The sequence below is a fragment of the Passer domesticus genome, unplaced genomic scaffold, assembly GCF_036417665.1.
Source record: "Passer domesticus isolate bPasDom1 unplaced genomic scaffold, bPasDom1.hap1 HAP1_SCAFFOLD_60, whole genome shotgun sequence".
Taxonomy (NCBI): domain Eukaryota; kingdom Metazoa; phylum Chordata; class Aves; order Passeriformes; family Passeridae; genus Passer; species Passer domesticus.
The window spans coordinates 135,982-162,219 of record NW_026990165.1 but is presented as its reverse complement, the minus strand read 5'-3'; the positions used below and the strand labels follow the sequence as shown (position 1 = coordinate 162,219).

The following is a 26,238-nucleotide window of genomic DNA, read 5'->3' as shown; positions in this document are numbered from 1 at the left end:
AAATTGAGATGTGATGATCGTTTTTCACTTAGGCTCTGTCACCTTTGGCTTAGATACAAGAGGCTTTCCTTCTTTTTCATAATGGGTATGTCGTGGGTCAAATTTCCTTCTTCCTTTTTAAAGAAACCTTCCTAGAGTTGAGATGGAGCTGTGGGAGAACCAATGCAATTTTGAATTGCCACAGTTGCTTCTATTGACAATTTACTAATGTTTGTGACTTGTCTGCATTCTCATCACAAGTGACATGTTGAGAGACCAAATATGAGTCAAAGAACTTCATTTTATTTTTTTAAATGAAAAACAAAAAAAGCGGTGTAGGAAAACTCCTATAGATGTCTAATTTTTCTCAACATAAATTTCTACATATTTGAAATCATGTTAACCTTCCCAGCACTGCCTTGGGAAGCTTCAGAATTGTTATGATCTGGCTACATTTTTCAGATTTCATAATAAGGAACTAAAGAATCCTAACAGAAAACAAAAATGTCCCATGAGGAATGGTTCCCTTCACCTTCCCCAACTCCTTTTTGCCTGCAATGCTGTCACCCCAGCAGCAGTGCCATCGCGGCAGTGAGTCTGAGAGGTGGCAGCTCTCTGGCCCACATGGTGCTGCTGGCAGAGCCGGTTGCTGCCTACTCAAGGCTCAGGCAGGCCCCTGAGCTGCCGAGCTGCACGGCCAGAGCCATCTCGATGCTGCAGTGCAGGCCAGAGGCGCCGCTCAGCCGGAAGCTGCAGGACTTGCCGGAGGGCAGCGCCGTGAGCTGGCAGTGGCGCGACTGCAGCAGAAGCGGCCAGGCCGACAGCACCAACATCTGCACCCAGCGGGTGACTTTCTGCAGGTCCAAGTAGGAGCCCGTGCAGAGGGTGTCCAGCAGGTACCACTCCTGATCCGTGGGCAGCTGGCCACCAGCGGCGTGCAGGAAGCACGTGTGCCCCAGCAGCTGCTCCCCGTAGCACAGGCACTCCAGCGCCACATGGATGCGCCTGGCTGGCGGCCGCTTGGTGCTCTCCGGGCTGAAGGAGTGGGCGGGGGGTGGCCGCAGGATGACCAGCGTGCGGTAGCTGCTGCTGCTCTCCTGGATGCTGCAGGCTGCAGGGCTGGTGTCCGTCCCGGCAGCTGGGTGCAGCTCCGGCATGAAGCTCCTCCAGGAGAGCACTCGGCAGACACCCAGGAGCTCGTCCACCAGCTCCTGCAGCACCTTCGTGCTGGGCAGGCCCTGCTGCAGAATCACAGAATCACAGAACAGCTGGGCTTGGCAGTGAGCTTTAAGGACTGTCCAGTGTGACCCCACAGCAATGAGCAGGGACATTCCAATGAGATCAGTTTGCTCACAGCCCCCTCCAGCCCTATCCCAGATGTGCCCAGTGGTGATGGGCTGGGCACAGCCAAAATGCTGCCACCCCTGTCTGCACCCTTGTTCTTCTCATGCTCACTCACCTTCTCCTTGCTGCTGAACTTCACCCTGACAATACTCATCTTGCTGCTGGATTCCTCCTGCGTGCTGTGTCTGGCAGAGCCACACTTCCATCTCGTGACCAGCCAAAAGGCAAGAGAGAGCAGAGGCAGCCACAGCAGCTGCCATAGACAAAGGAAAAGGCTTTCCATGATGGAATTGTTGCCATCAATCTCCTGCAGGAGCTGAGTCATTTCCCAAAGCAGATACTCCTCGTGTTCCTGCATCCGTTTAGCTTCATTCTTTTCAATTTCTGGATTCCCTTTCTGCGCAGCTATGGTCAGCCAAGGCAGCCACAGCAGCTGTCGTACAGAAAAGAGCAGGCTTTCCATGATGGAATTGTTGTCATCCACCTCCTGCAGGAGCCGAGTCATCTCCCGATGCAGAAATTCCTCACGCTCCTGGATCCGCCTGACCGCATCTTTATCAATTTTCATGTCCGCTTTCAACCCACTGGGGGTGAATAACAGGGCCAGGATGAAGGCCAGTGTTGGAGACATGGCCTGGTGGGAGAAAGGGGGCTCAGCATGTCTGGCTGGGAGGGACCAGGGAGCTGGTGACACCTGCAATGTCCCCAGAGCCTCTCTGGGCACCTGCCACATTGAGAGCCCCAAGCCCCACTTCCCTCAGCCCTGGGGACAGTGCCCTGCCCTGAGGGTCCCAGCTCTCACTCTGGCTTTAAATCCCCAGGGCACCTTTCCCAGCCCCCCTCCAGCCCAGCATTTCCCCTGCATGTGCACTCACTGGCTGCCAGAATCCAACTGCCCAGAGCTGCTCCTGACACAGATGTCAGTGTGACCTCTCCTCTGTGATGTCACAGCCAGCAGAACCATGTCACTCAGCTGCCAAACTGGCCGTGCCCCTGCTCACAGCTCCCACTGTGACCCATGCCCTGGCATGTCCCAGCCCCCAGAGCCACACCTGCCCGGCCACGAGCCCCAGCCTTGGTCCCCACTGCCAGCCTCAGTGGCTCCTGGCCATCCTCACCCTGAGTGCAAAGCCAGCCCCAGGAGCCCCCCAGGGTGCTCTGGATCCAGGCTGAGACACCCTCAAGCCATCACTGAAAGGGACATGGATGGGGACTGCAGCTGGATCTTCCAGTGCTCACCACCCCTGACTGTGCTCCAGGTGAACCCAAACCTCAGCTGCAGCAACTTCAGAAGTTTATAAGACTTTGTGTTCTACATGTGTGAATTTCATGCAAAGATATATACCAATGTGCAATTGCTCAAACATATTCAAGTCATCTAATAATTAATTTTTTTATAGGCATGGTTTCTTTTATAGCTATTTTTGTGACCTTTTAAGAATGCTTTCTGTTTTCAACATTCTGTTATATTCTAACAGCACAACTGTGTCTCCTTTTTATAAGGGTAGTTAGAAGACCCCAGTAAATTTGTCTTAAGAATATCAAGTCTTTAAAACCATTGGATAGCAGAGAGGTAAAACCCTCTAACAGCCTTACTAAAAGGATGTGTAACTAAATAAAATTTTGTCTCTCTGTGTACTCTGGACGTAACAAATCTGTGAATTGAAATTTGCAAATACTCAGTGTTTACTAAATCTTGCAGCCTATCACAATTTAATTTTTTCTTGCCAATGTATTCTATTTACAGGTTGTTCTCTGAGAAATTACCTCCGAGGGAGCCCTGCTCGCCCATGAAGCCTCTTGGAAACCTTACTCCCCACCAGCAAATAAATGGTGCCATGGTCAAAACACCCTGTGACTTGGGAAGCCTGCTCTGCTAGCACCTAGCATTACCATAATTTGTGACCAAAAAAATTAAGCACAACAGATTTGTCCATCAGTTTAAATCTGGCTGCAGAAACAATATTGATTTTTGAGGCAGAATAAAGAAAATAGCAGCCTCAGTATTGATCCCTGGGGTTACTGCTGCAAAAACTTAAAAAAATAAATGCTAAGAGAATCGAAAGTGCTCGCTCAGTAAGCAAACCAGTGCTACCTCCAAAGCACTGAGTGAGCTGCTACCAAATGTTAATAACACCAAGCATGTAACACTCTAAAACCAGCAGCAATACACTTTTCACTGGTCACCATGGACACAGCTGCCACAACTTTGAAAGGATGTACTGCTTCAAATTTCTTCACACCCAACATCCATCCATCTAAACATCCAGAGCTGAGGGAGCAAGGACTTTTTAAGGACTTAAAAGTTAAGAAGAACCCAGATGGCATCAATTAACTTTTCAGACAATGGGGGTTGACAGGATAGGTTTCATCATTTGTTAGAGGAATTTTTCGGGTTGCAATCATTGTTTTTACTCATGTTTCCCTGTTTAGTTAAGTGCCTGCAGAGGTCCACTGGGGAAATCTTCATAGTAAGTAAAAACAGGGGAGTTGTGGAATCCTCTGACTCCTCCCCCTCAAGGAAGATCAGATCACAGAGTTTTCTCAACCTAGGCTGATAGAGAAGACTTAACCCCTGACGCTCTGCAGCACTTCTGCCAATCCACATCAGATTGCCTCCCCCACTGGCCAGCTGACACCGCCCACCCCAATTATTCATCCCTCATCCCCCCTACAGGTTGCTGCCCTTGGCCCTGCCCTGTGCCCGCCCCTGTGCCCTCAGGTCACCGGTCACTGACCCCACACTGAAGTCCTGCAGACAACAGGCTTTGGTCTTTTGTCTCTGGTCCCTCTGGCGTGCTGGATGCAGTAAAACCCTTGCTGGAATATGCCATGCAAAGACCCTTCCTGCCTTCCTGTGCTGAGCTGTCTGTGGCGTGTGCATGTGCATGGACTGGAAATGGCTGTTCTCGTGGCCTTCCTCGGAGCGGCTTCTGAAGGAGACGCCTCCAAGAAGGTTGCAGCATTTCTACCACCCTGTAGCACTGCAACACTAAACAAATATACAAAAATCAACTTAGGTTAAAAATATGAAATTTTTTATAAATTGCTACACTGGCGATGTCAACATACAAATATCAATTTAAGGTTGCAAAACAAATTTATTGTTACTATCATGCAATGTAAATATATAGAAATATCAAATACAGTTTAAAAAATCTAATGTACTGAAACCCTCTACAAACACTCATTAGAAACAAATATCAATCAAAGTTTAACAATTAAATTTATTACAAATTACTACAACTGAACAGCCCATATACAAACACAGGAATATCAATATTCCTCTCTAAACAACCCTAGCCTAGAACTAAATGAACACAATTTCAGAACTGTACAAATCCATACGCGTTTCAATAGAATTAAATACACCACAGCAATGTGCAGTGTAAATATATATTAAGTGTTACATATGACATATAGTAAGACATATGTAAACATATTCTTAAGAATCCTATCTATAAATACAAATATCAGTGTACCAATAGAAAAATCCATCTAACTGTAACAGTGGAACTATAGAGCTGTACAACTGTACACATATGTGAATATAACAAAGCAGGGACATAAAGTGAACATAGGTACACATATATATAACTGCATACATATCTATATTTTTATATATGTTTACACACACACAAACACACATATATACATACATAACATACATCCATAAATGCAAGTAGATACACATTCATAATATCCCTATACAAATATCAGTCAATGTATGTAAATATCCCTACACTTGTAACTATCCAAGTCTAACTCTGCCCATCCATAAACAGAACCAGATCAGCAGGGATTGCAGCCCCCCATGTTCCCAGGCTCTCCCTCGGTCTCCTCCTCCCGTGCAGAGCAGCTCTCCTGGACAGGGACAGCAGATGGGACATGTGGGAAGCAAAGGGAACACTGAGTCAGTACGGGGACGTTTCCCTTGGCAGCAGCTGCACTTCCAGCAGGGAAGAGGAAATGTCAGAGCCTCCCCAGGAGGGTCAGAAGGAAAAGCAGCCGAGCGGGCCAGGCTGTGCTGAGCTGTTCACTTCTTTCAGGCATCCCAGTTGCTCTGGGGGAACTCCCTCATGTCACGTTATTGAACCACCTCTGCACTTACCAAGACTGTGGCCCCCAAATCAAGCAGTATTTCTGTCTCCAGCTGCTTGCACCAGTGACAGGGAACGTCCTCTGACAGTGCTGGGGCACAAAGTTACCTTCCACAGCTCATCTGACAGGGCCTTGCTCTTCCTCTGCTTCCTGTCTTTCTCCTTATCTTCCACTTGGAATTTTCACTGAATTTTTTTTTTCTTTCTTTCCCTTTGATCAGTGCTAAAATGAATGTTTCTCTTCCAAGCTTGAGTTTGTTCAGTGATCCTGTGGAGTGTTTTCTCAGAAGCCTTTATCATGGAATTGAGTGTTAATTTCAGCAGTTTTGGTGATTTTCTGTGTGATTTACACAAATCTCCTTTTAGTTAAGGCACCACTTGGGAAGGTATAAAGAGAAGAAGGATGTTTCTGTATGTCAGTCCACTAGTGGAATATTCATGGAGAGAGAGAGTGATTAGCTGCATTTTACATGTACTCCTAACCTGAAAGTGCAACAGATAACTTGGGGAGAAATTAAAGCCAGATCTCTCCTTCTACCTGCCGGGGTCGGCTGTTGCTTGTCTCTGCCCCAGCACGGGAAAAAGTGGTTCTGGGTAGGCCGCGCTCTCGAAGAAGGAGTCTGGACTCTTGCTTTCGGTCTTCAGTCGAGTTTATTATTTCTTATCTACAAAGATTTTCTGTCTGTCCAGCCGAGGTCTGATCAGCAAGACAGCCAAAGGCACTCTCTCCCGCCCACGAGGCGGTTGTCTCTTTTATAATGAATTTTATAATGAATTTTATAAATTTTATAATTTTATAATGAAAATTACGTATTCGATATTTACCTTTACTTCCCAATACTTTCTGCCCTTGTTGGCAAGTGTACTCTTTCTATGAACCAATCCACACATGCCAACATCATCCTGAACATGGATGCCAAGGAGAAGAAAGAAGAAGGACAGGGCACGCCCAAATTCCTCCATCTTGGGACTCCTGATCCATGCACAGAATTCTAGACCCCCCTGTACAATACATAAAACCCCCCTGTACAGTGCATTCTAACTTAAGCTCTAACAAGTGAATAACATCCCCTCACCATTTAGACATGAAATTCTCTCATCTCTTCACCTTCAGGTGTCATTTCTTTAAAAGGATCAAAGTCAAGCCACCAGGTACCTTTGGCAACATTCCAGGGCCTCCGAGCCCCCCAAGGGTTGTCTCGGTAGCTCTGGACATCCGGAGTGATGTACTGAGTTCCCACATCTCCCCCTTCTGTTTGCACCAAAAGCACCCTCTTTACAACTCGACTCATGACACCCCGCACACACAAAAGAATGCATGGGATTACAATCAAGAGGACTATGAGAATCACCAAAATTTGAAACCCTATCTTTAAAATTTCTTTTCCCAAAGGTGAAAGATCAAAAAACTTTGCCATGTCCTCAATCCAAGATCCAGTGATTTCGCCAAGTTTCTTCACACTCTCCTCTATTTTTTCAATATTTTCATGAATTGACCTGGAATGGTCGGAGAGATTCATACAGCACATTCCTTCAAATTCTTTGCACCCATGGCCGTGAGCAAGCAAAAGATAATCGATTGCTGCTCTGTTTTGCAGAGTTGCCTGTCTTACACTGTTCATGTCTTGCAACATGTCACTCAGTGCAAGAGAGACTGATTGAGCATGCTTGCTCAGCCAACAACCCATACGATCCAATTGAGTCAAAGCAATTCCTGATGCTGCCTGAGGTGAGAAAATTGCTATCGCAATTCTCCTTGCCTTGCTCCAAGTGTAAACCCTGTCATCACGATTCTCATCGAAATATTGTAAAGATCTTTTTTCTTTATGTTTTTGTTCTCTCTGCATCTTTAAATCTGGCGTCAGCATTGAAATTCTTCCAATGCTGCATGGACCTCCCTTGGCATTCGCAGGAATACCATGCCAAATCCTGTCTCCACAAATCAAAAAGAATCCCCTTGGCAGTTGCACTGGGACTTGGAGTGACCCTTTGTCTGTCACCATGGTGTTGTTGCACCAGGCTGACGCATTTCTGTAGAATTCATGACTGGGAGTAACATCAATAGTTTTGTTTGGCTTTGCTGTACCTGAAATTTCAAATTTCATGCATACATTCATTGTCATGGACCCGAAAATCTCCAATTCCTGAGGTTCAGAAGAAGCCACAGGAAGAGAATGTGTCCAAGTATACCATTCATTCACAGGATCTTTAACGATCTGTGAGATCTCGATTGCAGTGTGTCCTGGAATTGGCCATTCACTCACTGGCAATCCAATCATGCATGCTGAAAATGGCCTCCCTGGTCTGGAGTGCGTCAGGCAAATGCTATCTAAATCTGCTGCTTGGGCTAAAGCTTCCCAAACATTTTTCTCTGGTTGATTGACTGGTAAATTTGCTTTGTTGTTCAAAACCATTGGCAATGAGACAAAACACATGAACATTGCAAAGTTTATCATCCCACCTTTCTGACTAAATATCACCATTTTCCACCCAAAGTTTTTCAGAAAACCCCCCAAAGTCTTTTATTCTTCTGTTTTTTCTAGATTATTGCTTGTAGTTTGAGTCTCCTCCTCTGTCTGAGTACTTGTCTCTCTGTTTCCGGGATCTGTGTTCTTTTGTTCTTGCGTTCGAAACGGCTTCACGTGTCGTGCCGACACCCACTTCGGACCTTGCTCTGTGGAAACACAAGCGAAACCCTTGCCCCAAGTGATTAGTTTGAAAGGACCTTCTATCTGTCCTGATTCTGGGTTTCTGACCAAAACTAAAGGATTCTCCCTTAATCTTGCCTGTGAACTATTTGAGAAATGTCTCAAGATCGGAGGATTGGGTTCTGAAGATGAACTATTTAGGAAATTCAACACATACAATGTGAAATGGGCATTGTCAACCTGTCTGCTCGAGCATTCCCCTCTGCTAAAAATCCTGGAAGTGTTGTGTGAGCTCTGATGTGTGTGATAAAATATTCATGTTCTCTATTTTCCAACAAAGTTTTCATGCTCACCAAATGTGAATACAATACTTCATTGTTGGCCTCTTTCAAGAGTGAACCTTCCAAGCGTCTGACTACCCCCGCGACATATGCGGAATCCGTAATCAAATTGAGAGGTTGTTCAAACAACTGAAATGCTCGAGTGACTGCTGCCAATTCCACAATTTGTGGAGAACCCTGAATCATCCTCACATCCGAGTCCCATTTCCCTGTTTCTGAGTTCACCCATGTGATCACTGACTTGTGTATCTTCCCTGAGCCATCAGTGAATACTGTGATCCCGTCCAGAGGTTCTTCACTTATTCTTGGCTTTGCTCTGTAACATATTTGCGACTGCAGCACTCTGTGTTGTGGAAAATGAATTGTGCAAGTTCCTGGGAAAGCTAACAATGCAATTATTAAATCTTTTGATTTCTGCATCGCCCATTTAAAATTGCATGCACAGTGGAGTCTTCGATGTCAACAGTGATTGTTTTTCAAACAGTCTTTGACTCGAGGTCTTTGGCCTCGCTCCTGGACTTAAATAAGGAATTTGAAACTCTTGCGTCTGCATCCTTTTCATCGCATCAAATGATGGCATATATCCTCTTCTTGCTTCTGCTGCTGAAAACATCCTTGCCGGAATTCCCTCTGATGCTGCGATTCGTATCACGTCTTCTTCTTGCCCTTGATCCTCGTATAATGTATCTTTAAGTTCTAACTGTGGTACTGTTTTCTTTAACGTTGCCTTCCCTTTATACGTTGTTGGAAAAAACTGCTGCATGGTTGCAGTCCTGCCACGAGATAACGTTGTGGCTCTGCCCTGCATTTCGGTCATCCCCCCACTGGGTTGCCTGGACAGGTGCGATGACGTCACGAGCTCGATCGGCTCTTCAGCCACATCGATTGGCTGCAGCAGTTGTGTTTGTGGAACCTGAGCCTGCACGGATTTTGACTGAGCCAGCAATGGAGGTTGAACACCTGAGCACCGCCCTGAGATGGGAGTGGTCTGAACCACAGGGGTTGGGATCGAGGAAACTGGAACTGGAGAAGGGGTGGAGCCCCGGGATACGGAGCCCCGAGATCGGCCCCTCCTCGCCTGGGACGTCACCGAGGATCGGACCCGCCCCCGACCGCGCTCCGCCCGCATTTTTCGCGTGTGCGCTTTTTCGGGAATGCTTCCCGTCTCCCCTGGACTGACGTCACTGTCTCCGCCCCGCTCCCCTTCTGATGTCTCCTCCCCAGTGTCTGTCCCCGACTCCTCCCTCTCTGATGCTGTGTCCATACCCCGTACCCGTGTGTACGATCCCTGCTTCGCCCGTGCCCGTGTTTGCTCCGCGATGCGAGCAGACCGCCGCGGTTCGACTTCCGGGTCCTGCGTCACCGCCGTGCGTCCCCTACGTCTACTTACGGGTGCTGCTCGGAGTTCCGCGGCTGCTCTGAGCTTGTTCCCCGCGTCTGACGTGGACGCTGTGATTTGGGAGCCCTTCCCGGATGTCCCGCGTGTCTCGCCCCCCGCGTGCGTCTTTGGCACGGCGCCCGCCAAGGCCGCCACCCCCGGTGTGGGTCCCCCAAAACCCGTGCCAAAACTCGTGTTCCCCACCGCTTCCGCGCCCCCCCCGCCGGTCGCGACCGCCGCCGTCGCCGCCACGCCGCCGCGAGAAAGCGTTTCCCCATCTCCCTTCAATCCCCCGCGGACCCCCCTTCCCGATTCTTCCGCCTCCCCCGCCCCTTCGTCCCCCGAGATTCGAAATTCAGGAACAATCGTCCCCGACCCCTCGATCTCGCTGGGTAAAGATCTTAGCTGTTCTGGGGTTGGGATTGTATTCGCGTCTGAATCGGAGCCTGAACCCCCCTCAGTTTCCGGGGTTTCAGGGCGTTTTGGAGGTCTCTTGGGACTTTGGGATGACAGGGCTGAAAGCAGTGCCTTTTCCCCTTGCTCCTCTCCCTCGGGAGCTGTCCCCCCCGGGCCAATTGGAACCAGAGCCAATCTCTGCACCGAGCCATGCTCTGTTTTCCCCGCCCTTGTGGGAGTTGTGGAACCTAATTCCCTGGCTGATCTCCGACACCTTGCAGAGATAGCCTCTAACATAATTCTTGCTGGAGATAACAGCTTGAAAGCCGTCTCTTCCTTTCTGGTAGCTAAAAAATATAAATGTCTGTTAACTTCTTGCCAAAAGCCCACCTCAAACAACACATGTGTTTCTGCAAACGGATAATTAAATCTGACCCACAATAATAACTCTTTGAGCTCCTTTTTAGAAACCCCCTCTGCGTACGCTTCTGTCACGCCTTGTAAGGCTGACAATGTTTCTATTTGTTCCTGTGTGAGTGTGTTCCCCATGTTTCTTAATTTTGACCTTCTCACCGAATTTGTGTCGTCAGAGCAGTCTGGAGGCTCCCGGTTCCCGTCCAGCAGGTCACAGGAGATGGATTCGGAGGCGCCTTTCCGATTCCGATCCGGGCTGTTCTGATACGAGGTTTCTTCGGGAGAAGTGGAGTGCGGTGTTCTCTCTTTGGCTGCTGCTTCTTCAGACTCTTCTGGCTGCCTTCCCAAGGAGTTATCAGTGTTCTCCTGGGAATGAGTCCAGCTCCGGGAACTGCCTGCCTGGGAGCTGCCCGCTCGGGTGCTGCCCACCTGGGTGTTCTCTTTGCAGCTCACTCTTCGGCTCTCCGCTCGAGCTGTCGCTCCTCGTGCCCACCTTCGGGCCCCCCTTCGTGCCCACCCAGGGACGCCAGATGCCGGGGTCGGCTGTTGCTTGTCTCTGCCCCAGCACGGGAAAAAGTGGTTCTGGGTAGGCCGCGCTCTCGAAGAAGGAGTCTGGACTCTTGCTTTCGGTCTTCAGTCGAGTTTATTATTTCTTATCTACAAAGATTTTCTGTCTGTCCAGCCGAGGTCTGTTCAGCAGGACAGCCAAAGGCACTCTCTCCCGCCCACGAGGCGGTTGTCTCTTTTATAATGAAAATTACGTATTCGATATTTACCTTTACTTCCCAATACTTTCTGCCCTTGTTGGCAAGTGTACTCTTTCTATGAACCAATCCACACATGCCAACATCATCCTGAACATGGATGCCAAGGAGAAGAAAGAAGAAGGACAGGGCACGCCCAAATTCCTCCATCTTGGGACTCCTGATCCATGCACAGAATTCTAGACCCCCCTGTACAATACATAAAACCCCCCTGTACAGTGCATTCTAACTTAAGCTCTAACAAGTGAATAACATCCCCTCACCATTTAGACATGAAATTCTCTCATCTCTTCACCTTCAGGTGTCATTTCTTTAAAAGGATCAAAGTCAAGCCACCAGGTACCTTTGGCAACATTCCAGGGCCTCCGAGCCCCCCAAGGGTTGTCTCGGTAGCTCTGGACATCCGGAGTGATGTACTGAGTTCCCACATCTACCAGCCTGTATTCAAATGTAAAGTAAATAGAGCAGGGTGAGAATGTTAGTGTTGAGTTCCTAATGTGCCTTATTAAGGTGTTCTTAAAGTAATGCAGATAAAATCTGGGTTGGCATTCCTAATTTCCAGACACTCCTTGTCAGTTTCATTGACTCTGAAAACACCAGAGGTGTGCCCATCCTACCTTATTAATCGATTTGGGGAGGTTTTAGGTTCAGATTCTCTGAGGCTTTAGCTTTTTAGATCTCTAGACAATGCTTCCAGGAATCTAAATGGGTTTCAGAAATTAAACTTTGCTCCTTTTTTCCCTCAGTCTGGTGCACTTGTGTGCACCAGAAACCTTCAGTGAATGGATTCCACTCTAATACAACTCCAAGCTGAATCTCTCAGCTCTGTTTATAGTTGTGGTTTACTCTCCTGCAGTGCAATTTTAAAATCTTCATTCCTTTTTATCTGTCTTTCTTTTTCTGTTTTAGCTTGCAAATGCATGCAGATGTATCAGAAATTATACATTTAATTTCTGATCCATCACTTCCAGTCTAGTAATTTCATTTTATCCTGTTCTGATGTTATGCTAGCCTTGTATGTTTTATTCTAAGTGCATTCATGTTTTCTTGAATGTGGAAGTTTTAGAATGCAATGTTCTCATACATCTCCTTTCACGAAACCCTTCACTATCATCAGCAGAAGTAACTGTGTGGTTCCTTTCTGCTTTGTAGAAGATTTTGGGAAAGTCCTGCTCAGCTCCAAAAACCATTTATGATGCTAGGTAATTCTCCTAAGAGCTGAAGTTAATGGTAAAGCAACGGCAGCTGCTTGTTCACTTGACAGAAATTGGGAGAAAGCACACTGCAGATACTGAGGAATGCAGTGCAAGGATGGTGGGCATCCCTCAGTCATCCCAGCAGATTGATATCACTGGCAAAATTCCCTCTTTTCCAAAGGGTTTTCATTTGCTTTGGCTGTACTTTGTATGGCTGCAGGTCACATTTCCCTTGATTTCAGGAAGTATCTTGGCAGTAACTCTTGGTAATATACCTTGCTAATTCCCCCCTTGGAGGAATTACTCAGTTCTGCAGTCCTCATTATATGCCCTGTTTTAAAAGACTTTTATGCTATTTTCCCTCTCTCGGTGTCTTCACACTTGTTCAACAAGGTTCTCTTTCTGAAGATATAAATCACAATATCCCAAAGGATTAAAAATGCTTGCGTATTTGTTCCCTAAGTACTTACAAAAGAACAATAAGAAAAATCCGTATAAATGCTGGATGTAAAATGTAAATAAAAATAAACTTGAGAGTTCTCCCAAAACCCTTATGAAAAAGCCCCAATGTATTCTATAAATCCTGATAATTTGTCTACAGAATACAAAAAGGGACATGTCCTAGAAGAGAAAATTTGTACCACAGTGCTGCACAGAATTCTATGCTTTCAAGCTTTTTGCACTTCAGGGGCAGTATCATTCTCTGCACTGCAGTGCTCTGAGCATGTTCTGCTCACCATGGCAGCTTTCTGCTCTCCCTGGTACAGATGATCCTCCCAGCCAAGGCTGAGTGCAGCCACCACAGCTCGCAGCACCTTCCCGCACAGCAAGAGCCGAGAGATGACTTCCCCCAGCTGCTGCGTGCTCTAACACTGCCACCTCGCAGCTGCTGAGAGCCTCAATTCCTGGGTTGCGGCGTGTTAGTTTATTGAGTCCAATGTTCTATTAGCTTGTCGTATGTTCAGGTGTTCCCCGAGTTATCACAGTTAGTTTCTCCCCTGCCTTATGCCCTCCTATCCAACTGGCCCTCCAGGAATCCCCTCCCTCCTTCCCAGATTTTTCCCTGTCTGTCAAAACAACCCGGCCCCTTTGCCCTGTCCATCAGCTCAAACCTTGCCCTTTGTTCCAGAAAGTTCCCTGTACCTCACCCTAAGATCCAATCCCTATCCCAACCCTCTGTCCTCCCCTTGTTCTGATTTGTTTCAGCCCTCAAAACCACACCCTGGGACTCGTTTATTGGTTACTATATGGTGCCTGCGCCCTGTTTTAAGAGTTTTTAAAAACAGATCATCCTCCCAGCCAAGGCTGAGTGCAGCCACCACAGCTCGCAGCACCTTCCCAGACAGCAAGAGCCGAGCGAGAGGTCGGCTTGTGTTCCCGTTTGGCAGTTCTGTCCTGTGTAACCTGTCCTTGCCTCTCCTAATAAATTTGCTGGACTTTGCACTGCAGAAGAGCCTCCTCTGCCTCTTTCACTCGGTGCTTGTGGCTCCTCCAGGGTCTCTACTGCCAGGCTGGCTTAGAGGTTCTGGCTCAGGCAAAACCCCAGTCTAGCCACTTCCCTGCTCTCGCCATTGCCCCTGGAGCATCACAGAGCTAGCCAGGGCTCCGGAGGACAGTGGCAGTGAGCCATGCCCTGGCATGTCCCAGCTCCCAGAGCCACACCTGCCAGGCCACGAGCCCCAGCCTTGGTCCCCACTGCTGGCCTCAGTGGCTCCTGGCCATCCTCACCCTGAGTGCAAAGCCAGCCCCAGGAGCCCCCCAGGGCGCTCTGGGTCCAGGCTGAGACACCCTCAAGCCATCACTGAAAGGGACATGGATGGGGACTGCAGCTGCATCTTCCAGTGCTCACCACCCGTGACTGTGCTCCAGGTGAACCCAAACCTCAGCAGCTGCACCTTGAGCACATTGATCCTTCTTGCCCACCCTGGAACGTGGTATTCCCACATCATACATGAGCCCTTTGCAGGGAGTGACCAGCTCCCAGCTGATCTGCTACCTTGGCATTCTTTTGTGTTTCCCAGCAATGAACTTAATGGATCCACTCATGAGAATCCCAGCACATCATTTGCTTCTCAGAGCTCTTAGGAAAAAACCTCCACTCATCACTAGTTTTTGCACAGAGAAGGAGGTGCTGACAAGCATAAGGCACAGACAGGGCCCTGACATAAGAATTCCTGAGCCATTGGATTCTACACATTGCTGATGCCAGCTGCTTGGTTCATATTTCATAGCCAGTTGTGGATGGGGGTTGCTGCTGACAGGGTAGGAAAATTTGGAGAAATGAAGGTGCAGAAGACAAGCAAAACCAAGAAGCAAGAGGGAAGACACTTAGAAATACAGAGCACAAGAGAAGACCTTGGAGATGGCTCAATAGAAAATGCCAGCAGCAGCGCCCAGAGCCCGGAGCTGCTCACTGCCACCACAGGGGCTCCTCAGTGCCCTGCTGGTTTGTGTCTGATCCCTGCTGGGCTCCCTCTGCCCCTCCAGCAGACACAGCCCTGCCTGCAAAGGGCTCCGTGCTCTGGTGTTCTCAGCTTGCTGCAGGCTACATTCTTAGCAGCGCTGAAAGAGGAGGTGAAACAAAGAGCCCTTTTCTGTGCTGCCTGCAGCTCGGAGTGCCCGGAGCCCGGGCCCGTGAAGAGCTGCTCCTGGCGCTGTCTGTGCTCAGCCCGCTGTGCCGAGCAGCCGTGGCCATGGAGACACAGGCGGGAGCTCTGCCCGAGGCCGGCAGCGGCCAGGCCCGGCTCGCAGCTGCGAGGACGCCGGCAGCCTGTGCCTGAGCCGAGGCCATGCGGGGGGTTTGCGGGCAGGGCTTTTGCGAGCCGGCCGGAATGTGCCGCCTCCCGTGTGGGCCCAGCTGCGGCAGAGGCAGCGGGAGCGCGGCGGGGCCGGCAGCGGCGGGCAGAGGCCGCGGAGAGCAGCAGCCCAGCCGGGCCCGCTGCGGACCGGCACGGAGCTCCCGGGCAGCCCTCGGCCGTGTCTGTGCCCGCCGGGCAGGAGCCACAGCAGGAGCCGGCCATAGCGGCAGCTCGCCGTGCCCGGGGCCGCGGCCGCAGCTCTCCCCGCCCGGCCGCAGCAGCAGCCGCTCGCCTCCGAGGCTCCGGCGCTTCCCGAAGAGGACGGGCCCGGCCCCCGGGACGCGCTGGAGCCCCGCAGCGAGAGGAGCCGCCGGCGCCGCAAACGGCAGCGTGGATGGCGCGGCCTGAGGAGGAGCAGATGAGGCTCTTGCTGGGCCACGCTGTGGCAGCTCTGCCCTCTCGCCTTCGCCTTGAGCCCTTTGCTGCTTTTCCCTGAGCCCTGATCCCTGTCCTTGGCCAAGGGCTCCCGGAGCCCTTTCCAGGGCTGCAGGGAAAGTTTCCTCAGTCACAGAATCACAGAATCACTGGGTTGGAAGACACCTTCAAGATCATGGAGTCCAGCCCATGCCTTAACACCTCAAGTAAACCATGGCACCCAGTGCCACATCCAGTCTTTTCTGAAACACTTGCAGGGATGGTGACTTCACCAGCTGTCTGGAGGGGTCTGTCCCAGGAAGAACCAAGATAGCACTGGGGCCTTCTACCTCCCCCCCAGTAGTGCTTGGAGCTCTGGAGGTTTGTCTTTCTGCTTAGGGAAAGGCCGTGGAAAAGTATTGGGAAAACTAGTCACTAATAGAGTAGCTTACAGAGATACCAATATATGTGCAAAGAATACAGAAAACATAGAAAAGAAAAATGGCAAAACCCAAACAGCATGAGCGTGGTCTTGGGCATGATCACATAGATCCAAATGGTCTTCTCAGCCCTATATCTGTTGTATTTCTGAGAACCAAAGGAATCCTGCTGGAGCCTGTGGGGAGATGGGTTTGGGAGGTACAAGTTCATTCATTTTTTTTCTCCTTGGGGCAGCTCCTGTTCCTAACATCAGCCGAGCCTGTCTCCAGACTGATGCCTCTGATGGTTGCAGCCAAACAATTCATGGCAGGCAGAAGACATGACTTTCTCCAGTGCTATCTGTGAGTGGGAGTCAGAATAAAAACTACAGAACCCACAGCTCCATTGGAAAATTCCCTTTCTTTTCATTCTGTAAATAAGTTCTGTGTCCACTTCTGAATTGTCAGTTATTTGTTAAGGATGGGAAGTTCTCTTTTACAAATTTTTTAATGTGGTTTGCAATTGGATAAGGGTCTCCTTCCTTCACAAACTCCAGCCCAAACTGCCTTTGGAATATGGCCCACTGGGCAGTTTTTGCCAAGCCATGGTATGTCTGGATAAGAAAGCAAGGGCAATGGTATTTGCAGCCAAAAGCCAACAAAGCCTGGGACAGCCAAAGCATCCTGTGGAGATCCAGGCCTCCAGCTGTTACTAGAAATCAGCAGAGTTCCAGCCAAATGGTTCTGTGTCACTAAGTGCAATCTCTTTGCCTGGATCAGAGCCTTGGTCAACAGAAAAAGCAGAAAGATCAGCAAGGGTGATCCCAAAGGCCCACAACAGCATTGTTATGTTGTTATTTTGCTCATCTTGTTTAAGTTTGCAACTAAATGTTGAGCTGATGGGGGGGGGGGGGGGGGGGTTGGGGGGGGCGTGGGTAAGAAAAGAAAAGAGGCTTATGACAGGGCCATGACATTCTACAAGAGGAATCACTGGTGTGCCTGGTGTGCATTTCCTGGACCTGTCTCAATTGCATTAAAGAATTGTAGCCCTGATTTAAAACAGACAGGTAGGAAACTACCTTTGAGAGCCAGAGGCTAAAATGGCTTGTGGATTTTTTTTAAGAACGAGGACATAAAAATTACCAACTGCAATAAATAAAGAGTTAAAAAAGAAGTATTTTGGTATATGAATAATTAGAAACACAAAAATGTGGAGATGGGAATGCATGTTTTCATGAAAATAATGAAATTATAGACCAAAAACACAGGGCTGTTGACATTTATCTCTCCTCCTGTGGCATTCTTGAGTGCTCTAACCACCTCTCCAAAAGACCTAGAAACAAAAGAGAAGCAGTGAAATGAGAAGCTGTTTAGCTCTTGGAGTGAAAGCCAGCCCACACAGGAGATGTCTCCTGCAAATGCCCAGAACCTGCAGGATGCAGGAGGGCTCTGCCAGAAGGCAGATGATGCATTTTCCTCTCAAGTGCATGGGCACTGCGCCTGTTCCTGAAGCACTGGGGTTCACTGCCTCAGCTCCTAAAGGGAGTTTATTCTTTCATCTTGGGTTTCAGTTTCTAAACTGTGTGGTTCCTATCCTAACCACAGATTATTTCCTTCAGCAAACCATGGGAAAGAAATGTTCCTGAGAACTGTAACCTGACAGCTTTGATAAGGGGGTTGCCCTTTCAGGCAAGCAAGATTCTTCTTTTTTCATTAGTGTGTCAGTATGATTGTGAGACATACAGAAATGCTAAAGAAATTAACACAGAGCTGTCCTACACTTGAGAGACAAGGAGATCTTCCAGGTCCTGCTCCTTGATGCAGGCAAGACCTCGGCAGCATGAAGATGTCTCTGACAAAGCCTTCTGAGCACACTCACAAATTCTGAGCAGCACTGAGAGATGGGACAATCTATCCTCAGGGTGTGAAGATGTTTCCAGCTGGCCTGACTTCATGCTGGATAGACATTTCCACCAGAAAAACTCCTGGCCCATGGTTGTGTAGAAGTAACTGCATTTGGACTCACCCGCTGCCAATACGTCCCCTTTCTGTGTATTTAATCACAGGGTTTTCCATGGTCACCATTCTCTCTGAGGGAAACAAAATACAAGATGCTCACTTTTAAGCAGAGATCCGAGCTTCCAGGAGATACAAAAGGCAGCCCCACTGTCAGGGACTCTGAGCCCTTTGTGGTCAGCTGGGTAACAATAGTAACAACCACAATAGCAAAAACAAACCAAAAGAAAACAAACAAACCCCACAAAAATAAGCAAAACAAAACAACAACCCTTCCCCCTCAACCAAAATGACAAAAATAAATCCCCAGCCAAAAAGACAAAACTCCAAAACCAGTCAACTTCTGTGAGGTTTGTTTGCTCTGATGACTATTTGGGAGTCAGGAATCTAAGGAGAATTTAAGAAGCTAAAAATTGTGTTCAGTTTGGCCACTAGCACACAGGACTTGTCCAGATGATTTGCTTGTCCACAGCCTTCATCTGGTTCAAAAACAATCGCTGCTTCAGCCTTTAGCAGAGAGGGAAGCTCAGGCAAAGCCAAGCCAGTCCAAGCTGCCCTCAGAGGCAGCAGGAACACCCAGAGCGCTCCCTCGCTGCCTCAGAGCACAGCACTTCCTCTGGGGAGTCCTGAATGTCCCCAGTGGGACACCAGACTCAGGAGGAGCATTTGGTACAGCTGTGCTGACACCTGCACAGAGTACACTGTCCCTCAGACAAGAAATACGCCACACTAACCCAGTATCTCCAGGTACTTCTCAATCTCCAGTTTCGGAGCAGCCATGCTGCTGTCAGACCTGGAGATGAACAAACTGCCCCAGCTCGAATTCCCAGGTTCAACAGAATAGATTCCCCCAGGTAATGCTGCAGCAGCAGGTTTAGTGCCAGAGTCCATGTAGGTGTGCTGAACCTGTAGCACTTCTGGTGGGGACAGTTCCTGTGCTTCACACCAACCTTGGGGCCCTTCATTGCCCGTTGTTTGCTGGAAGTCTTTGCGGTCTGCCAGGTGAGATGTCGACACTTGCACCTCAAGTCAGAGAACAAAACAATCAGAGACCACAGCTTGTCCCTCTCAGCCAAGAGTCATTGACTGTGAGCAAAGGGAAAGAACAGATATACAAGGGATACAGACAGCTTGTTTCAATCCTCCTCTGGGTCACCATGTTCCCCTGTAAAGAAACAGAGAGAGCAGGAACATGCCAGCAGGAATCAATTTGGATGATTGCTGGCCAAAAGCCAAAGAACAAGTCCCACTGTCCAGGGCAGCACTTGAGATCCAGCAGGAAATGTCCTTCAGAGTGACTGTGATATATACTAGAGCAGGATGGCACTCAGAGGCATGGCCCCACTCCCTGCTGCTCTGCACTGAAAGGCAAGAAGGGCAGAAAGCATCAGTTTGGTGACTGCAGTGGCTGTCCCTCCTTCACTCACTTGCTTTTGTAGAGCCTGAGGGAGGTGATTAACTTTCTCTCTGATGATTTTCATTTCTTCTTCCAGCCTCTTCTCCCTTGCCTTGTTCCTAGCCTCAGATTCCTGCAGCTCTGCCTGCACATCTTCCTTGATGGTTTGTAAACAACAATGGAGAGGAAGTTTCATGAGTGGAGTGGCTGCCACTCTTTCTCTCACCTGGTTTTGTTGATCGCCCCTGTGCTGATGGAGATTCATCTCCTCTTGAATTCTTCTCATGTCTTCCTTGTTCTTTCTCTTCACTGCCATGATGGCACTCTGAGCTTCGGGCAGCTCTGCTTGTGGCTCTGCCTTGATGTTCTGTACACACAAATGCAGAGCAAGTGACTGGGAGCTGCCATCATGCTCAGCTTTTTCCTCTTGCAGCCTCAAAATCACATCTATTCAGCCACGTCTTTCTGCTTCCCTACCCACCTCTGCTTCCACTGCAAACCTCCTGTCCCAGTGCTGATCTCTGCAGATTCCAAGGCTCTGTGCTTTCAGTGCCTGTGGGACTCCTGGCCTCCTCAGTCCCAAGAGCTGTTTTATCCCCCTCTTCCTGCCCTTCCCTCTGTCACCTGGCCAGTCAGGCTTACCTGGCCATTCTGCTATGGCTCTTCCACCTGCTGCCTGAGCTGCTCTTCCTGCTCTCGGGCTGGGAACAGCTCTCCCTGAGCCTGGCATGGCATCTCTGATAAGCAGTCTGCCCCTGCTCTTTCTCTAGAAAGACCTTCACAGAAAGCAAGAGAAAATGGGTTTCAACTTCCCATGTGATATTTGTGAGCCAAGACTCAGAGACTGATGGGCTCACACATTCCCAAGGCACTGTGCTGATGCTCTCCTGGGTCATTCTCTGCCCGTGGGGAGGCACAGATTCCAAAGTGACCCTGGCACTACAATCAGGGGCCATCTGGCACTGAAGCTCCAACAGCCTCTCAGGCAGCTGACAGGGAAGGTGTGGCATTCCTCAAGGCTCTGGTGAGGGCCTCCCTCTGCTCCTGCCATGTCCTCTTTGTCTTTCAGTAGTGACTGACACCCAGCCCTGTCCCACAGCTCCATCCTGGCTCTGCAGGTGGCTTCCTGGCTGAGCTCAGCCCTTGGGAGAGACACTTCTGCAGTTCACGTTCTCCTCGGGCCTGCACCAGCATTCCTGCCTTCCTGACATCTACACTCTTGTTAGAAATCCTGGTCATTCAGGAGATAGGGATGCGTGCAAAGATACTTTGATGTATGTCACAGAGCCTCTACAGCCGCCTCAGTATATGGAAGAGGACCAAGGTGTTTTTTCTCCCTCTTTTGTCAACTGAGAATTCTGACCAGCAGTAACAGAGACTCTCATAAGGCCCCAATTAACGAATGCACTTACACACCCCTGGGGATGCCAGTGAAGGAAACCATGTGTCATGTAATGCATGTATGAGCAGAGTCACCAAACAGCACCTAACCATGGAATTGTTCCACCTCTCTAGGACAGGCAGAAATTTAAAGAATTAAGTGGGGACTTCAGGGCAGAAGAGGCCGGAGAAGGAAAACAGCTTTGAGGGGGAAAAACCCATATCTGGAGGGGGAAACATCTCTGCCTGCTCAGAACTGGTACACGGAACATGTCTCTAATCCTCTCCTGAAAGGGATGCTTTAGGTGAGGTTTGCACCTCCAACATCCTTGGCCCAGAGATGGGAAGATTCAATTATGTAAAAGTTACATAGATAGATAGATAGATAGAAGATAGATAGATAGACAGACAGACAGACAGACAGGTAGATCTCACTACTATAATCTGTCTTTACTGTCCTCTCTCACATCAAAACTTGGTAGGCAGTGCCCCCACTCAGCAGCAATCCTGAGATTGCTGTTCTGTTGCTTCAATAAACCACACTCTTGGGGAATTTGGAGCTTGTAGGTACTTATGGAAAACGATCTGACCCAGAGCATTGCACTGAGAACTGCACTCTTTCTGCATCTGTGCTTGAGCAAGTTCTTCTCTTGGACTCAACCACACTGACACTGCTGAAGTGGATGAAATCAGAAATGCTGCCCAGCCCCTCCCAGCTCCTCTGATCTCTGAGGACCGGTTGGAATAAAAGGCCAATGATATCCTGCTCAATTCCCGAACACAAAACAAATTGATTCCCTGGGCTGCAAAAAGCCACAGGCGTTGATAACCTGAAAGTGATCTCAAATGCCATACTGGCTGGCCAAGAAATACACAGTTTCATCTGCACCAAGGTGCTAGCACTGAATGATGTCTTGTCATGCAAAATTATTTCATTCTACAGCAGTGACACCTTAGAAATTAAAATTCTAGCAGAACCAGTACCAGTCCTGTAAAAGGACAGAAAATAATGAGGAAAAGCAGCATGGATGGGAAAAAAAGAAAATGAAGAAGCCTCATTCTCCAAGCAAAGACAAAATAGCAGTTAAAAAAAAAGGGGGGAAAAAGTAACTACAAAAAGTGGCTAAAATAGTTCAATGGAGAGAGTAGAAGCTGAAGGTCCCCTCACGAGCCACCCGTTGTCCAGACTAAAGCTCCCTCAGCACCTCGTCACTGGGCTTGTGCTCCACACCCTTGCCCAGCTCCCGTGTCCTTCTCTGCACACGCTCCAGCCCCTCAGTGACATTCTGCTTCACAGGGGCCACAACTGCACACAGCAGTCACTGCAGCTGTGGCCGCAGCGCTGCCCAGCACAGGTCAACGCTCAGTGCCCTGCTCCTGCTGCCCCTCTGCTGCTCACACAGCCCACCATGCCCTTGGCCTTCTTGGCCACCTGGCCACAGGCTGCCTCACGTTCAGCTGCTCTGGACGGGCAGCACCCCTGGCTCCTTTTGGCCAACGCAGCTGGCCAGCCAAAAAGTTGCCCATCTGACTTCAAATACTGCATCCTCCATTTCAATACGTCCCTCCTGTGCAGAGCAACACAAGAGAGCACTCAAGGACTTGCAGCTTCACCCTCACTCCAGGCTCCAAGGCACTTTCCAAAGCTGCAGACTTCACCATGGAACAGAGCCACAGAAATTCGCCACTTCTGCCTTTTGCCTGACAAGAAGGCTTCGCAACTGCGCAGTTCCTTTCCTTGGCCACACGGGACAGAAATGGCCCCCCACAGCTTCAGGGACAGCGCAGTCATCTCCTTGCAGCTTATCAAAAGCCAAAAGACAGCTGGGCCAAAAGAGTCTGTACGAGTGAAGAACTCCTCAGGAATACTGCAGAACACTTCCACAAGCCAAACACACCTTTCCACGATGGAAAAACCAACATAGCCCTGGGATCTCCAGCACTGCCATGTGTGCCCTTGGACAAAGCACTGCAGAAGCCCAGAAATAGAGCTTCACTGAGTCAGGCAGCCAAAGGGTCATCCAGAGCCCCCAGCTCTTCGGTGCCTCAGCATGACAGGTTAAAGGCCAATTTTGAGCTGTCACTGCCCACAGGAAATGGCTACATCCTGCAGGACTCCAGCACTCAGCATCCTCGGCCAGCAACAGCAAGTGCTGGCTGCTCAGAAACTTGCACCTCTGCCTTGCACTAAAGACAGCAGCACCCACAACTGGCACTTAGTCTCTTGGAATGATGGGGCTGTGCTGTGAGCACAGCTGGACGCATGTGGTTGTCCTGCTCATTTTGCTCCTTTTTGGCTTCTTGTCCAGGAGCAGAAGGAGCCAGGGGAGAGATGGCTGTTGCTTTTGTCGTCTGTGGCAAGAGAGAAGCATGAGGGACAGGCTGTTACCTATCATTTCTAACCTCATTTCTCCTTGCATCTACAACCACATCTTCTAAGAGAACTCATCAACTGTGTCACAATGGTCTTTTGGTTCCATGACACCCCAAAGCATCATAATGGTCTCCACAGTTCTATGAGGCCCCTTGGTGTCACAATGGACCCTCTGTAGATGGGGCCTCACAGTGTCACAATGGTCCCTAGTGTCCATGGAACCATACAGCTTTAGTATGGTCCCCCTGTTCCATGAGGCGAGCGAAATATCACAGTGCTCTCCATGATTCCATGAAGCCCCACGGTGTAACAATGGTCCCTTGGTCTCACTGGTCCCCACAGTGTCACAATGGTCCCTTGGTGTCACAAGGCCTCACGGTGTCACAATGGTCCATGCATTCCATGAGCCCTGTGCTGCTGCATTCCCCCCTCCCCTTCTCAGGCCGCCCTGCCAGCTGAGAAATGCTCCTTGGGCCTCGGCCTTGGCCAACAGCCCCTGGGCTCAGCTCCTCTGTGTAGGAATCCATAAAATCAGAGGGTTTTGGGAAAGCTGCAAAAGGCAAGCCTCAGAGACAGGAGAACTGTGATTAGAGCTAAGCAGTAGCCATAAGATAGGTCAGCAGAAAATTATGTAAGAAGTATAAAAATAAGCACAAGTAGAACAATGGTCTGTGTATTAATGCTGGGCTAAAATAACTCCCTAAGCTCCAGAGAAGTATATCTAGTGAGATATTAGGAAGTTCTAAGCTTAATAATGGAGATCTGTGCCTTGTATTTTAAGGCTTACAAGCAGGTAATGTATTTGAAATAAGCAAGCATTCTTTATGTTATGCTGCAAGCTGAGAAATGCTCCTTGGGCCTTGGCCTTGGCCAACAGCCCCTGGGCTCAGCTCCTCTGCAGCTCAGCACAAACACTGTCTGCTCCAGGCACTGCTGCTGTCCAACCAGCTCCTGGTTGCTGTAGCAGCAGCACTGGGAACTGGTTTTGTTCCCTCAGTGGCACAACATCCCTGTTCGCACAGTGCCAAAGAAAGCTGTTGATGCCAAGTGCAGCCAGGATGAACCATTGCTGTGACTGCAGCCCCTCTCTAGGGGCCCTACAAACAGCGCTGCAAAAGGAGCCCCTTGGAGCTCTCCTAGGCCAGCGACTCCCTCTGAGTGGGGCCTCTCCCAGCCGGGAACTCTCCCGTTTGCTGCACTCGGGGATCCTGAACAACGATGGAGCCTGGGCTGATCCCCCCACTCCTCCAGGCTCAACCCTTCACCCACTGGGGAGATGCCAAAGCATCCACAGGGAGCATTTCCTGCCCTCAGGGGAATTTCTCACAGGTGCCTTGCACTGACTCTTTGTGTCTGTGTGCACACAGGAGTGCCTGTGCTGGGGAAATGTGGCAGAAATGCTGCTCTCGGAGGGGTTGGAGTGCCTTGCATAGCTGAGTCAGTCAGGCCTGTAAGTGAGGTTAAGTCATGATGTCTAAGCTAAGTTGTTATAAGAGGTGCTGCTAAGAGTTGTACTTCTGTTAAGTTTAATGTAAGTTATAAGCTGATATAAATATTGTTAATGTTATTCCACTGTTATATTGCAATATCATAGGTTATAAGTAAGGTTAAATAGTGTTAAGTGCTGTTCTTTTGCTAAATTGTGAAGTTTAAGGCAGAAATTAAGGTTAAGGTATAAGTTAAGTCCTGTTAAGTTTGAGCTCTGTTAAGCTTTTGGGTTGTATTCCTTTTGTCCTTGCCGTCACTGTCCTTTTGTCACAGACAGACACACACAGGGACAGTTCACGCTTCAATTCTCGTTTGACTGCCTAGATTTTGTTTGGCCTAGTTGTTGTTCATTTGATTGCTGTGCCTGAAGTGTCCAGTCAGGAGCAGAGTGACTCTTGCCAAGGAACTTTGTGGTGCTGTCCCTTAATATTAAATCTGGTTTTTGCTGATCCCTAGCCAGGGATTTTTCAGAGCTCTCAAGCCCTCGTTCAGAACAGGGTGAAGGAGCCCTGGCCCAGGCTCTGGCCCTGGGGGACACAGGGATGCTGCCGGGGGGTCCCTGTCCCCCTGTCCCACCCCCCAGGGCCCCGGCCCCCCCTCCCCGTGTCAGGCTCTGGGGTCGATCTCGTGGAACATTCTCTGGGGGAGGCTGCGGCACCGGGGGCGGGAGGACCCGGGGGGACAGGGGACCCCGCTGTGCACGAGCAGCGTTGGACTGCTCTGGGGGAACTGTGAGGGGGCCTGGGGCAGAGTGACCTCCCCAGTGACCTCACACAGCCCCTCTGATGTCACACAGCACCTGTGATGTCACACAGCCTCCTGTTATATCACAGCCCACTCTGGGATGTCACCCTGTGATGTCATACAGCTGCTCTGTGATGTCACAGAAGACTCTGTGGTGTCACAAAGTCACCCTGTGATGTCACTGTCTGTTCTGTGATGTCACAGCCTCCTCTATGATGTTTCACAGCCATCTGGTGATGTCACAACCCACTCTCTGATGTCACAGAGCCACCCTCTATGATGGAAGAGTCTGCTCTATAGCCTCACACCCTACCCTGTCCTGTCACAGCTGTTATAAATTTGAACAAGGCCAAATTTCAGAAGAGAGGTTGAAACAGGCTCTCATTTATTAAAAATAAGTCAAAGAGAACAGAAGACCCAGGATAAGCCCAGGTCTTTCACAACAGCTCAAAATTCCAAAAGCAGTGTGCTTCTCACACGCTGGGTTCTTTCAAAAATACACGAACACCAACACGAACAAACCCGAAAGAACCCCGAAGAACTGAAAACCCCCCTTTTTATAACAGTCCCTGGTCCACGATTGGTGGGTTTTGGATCCACGCACCGATGGGTGGAATTCGGGCGCTTTGCTTGGTCCTTACTGATGTTC

The 26,238-nt window shown here is 49.3% G+C and overlaps 1 long non-coding RNA gene across 1 annotated transcript; it reads right to left on the bottom strand.

Annotated features, from left to right (window-relative positions):
* Positions 1–19,286: 19,286 nt before the first annotated feature.
* LOC135292998 (uncharacterized) lies at positions 19,287–23,430 on the bottom strand. Its single transcript, XR_010355144.1, has 3 exons — positions 23,387–23,430; positions 20,246–20,379; positions 19,287–19,970 (listed from the first exon to the last, which is right to left on the bottom strand). It is a non-coding gene; the product is annotated as an uncharacterized LOC135292998 (long non-coding RNA).
* Positions 23,431–26,238: the final 2,808 nt, after the last annotated feature.